The following is a 1,004-nucleotide window of genomic DNA, read 5'->3' on the forward strand; positions in this document are numbered from 1 at the left end:
GAAGATGTATTATATAAATCACGGTTCGCCTGAGACAAGGCTGGAGGCCGAGTTTTCTCCATCCGCAGTAACGCACCACCCTCTAGGATCAAGCGTAGATGCAGCTCCTAAGCGGTGGGAGGTTGTAGATTAGAAGATGCATTAGAAAGGGCAAACATATGCCATGGTGATAATAGGGGCCGCAGTGCTGCTCTGGCCATTAGTATGCATACCTTGCGTTTGCCCTTTACCTCTGTTCTCCAGGAATGCTGGGTGCAGATCGCAAGTGTCTTCACACCACGCATGGGTATATTGGCAGCCCAAGCTGATGGCCTGTCATCCCCTCAGGAACACAATTGGTGATGTGAGTGTTGTGATCATGTGTGCTCTCTCTCTCTCTCTCTCTCTCTCTCTCTCTCTCTCTCTCTCTCTCTCCTCTCTCTCTCTCTCTCTCTCTCTCTCTCTCTCTCTCTCTCTCCTCTCTCTCTCTCTCTCTCTCTCTCTCTCTCTCTCTCTCTCTGTCTGTCTGTCTGTCTGTCTGTCTGTCTGTCTGTCTCCCTCCCTCTTTTCTCCATATAAAACACACGCACGCACAAACACTTTGACCTTGCATCTTGTGTAGCAATAGTAATGGAGTGGGTTTTTTTCTCCACGTCCCTCCACCTCATATACAGGCAATGCTCCGGGTTGGAGTAGCAAGTTCACTAAAGAGAACAACACTTCGGTAGCACATAGTCCTCAGTTCACGTCACCCGTCCGAGCCAGCCCAACCTTCGGATGATGAGACCAATGTCGTGAACGCCCACACGCTTGCATACGGACATGTGTACACACACACGCGTACACACAAACACACATGCACTCTCCTACATCGGAGATTATAGCCGTCAAATCCACTTTGTGCTCACAGAAAGACCGACAGAACAGCAAACAGACAGTTCATATCTGTCTGTTTTTGTCGTACCACAATCATGTTCTCGTTTGTAAGGAGTTCTCTTCTGTTTGCTCATTTCCTGTGCCTGCAG

The sequence above is a fragment of the Sycon ciliatum genome, chromosome 8, assembly GCF_964019385.1.
Source record: "Sycon ciliatum chromosome 8, ocSycCili1.1, whole genome shotgun sequence".
Lineage (NCBI taxonomy): Eukaryota > Metazoa > Porifera > Calcarea > Leucosolenida > Sycettidae > Sycon > Sycon ciliatum.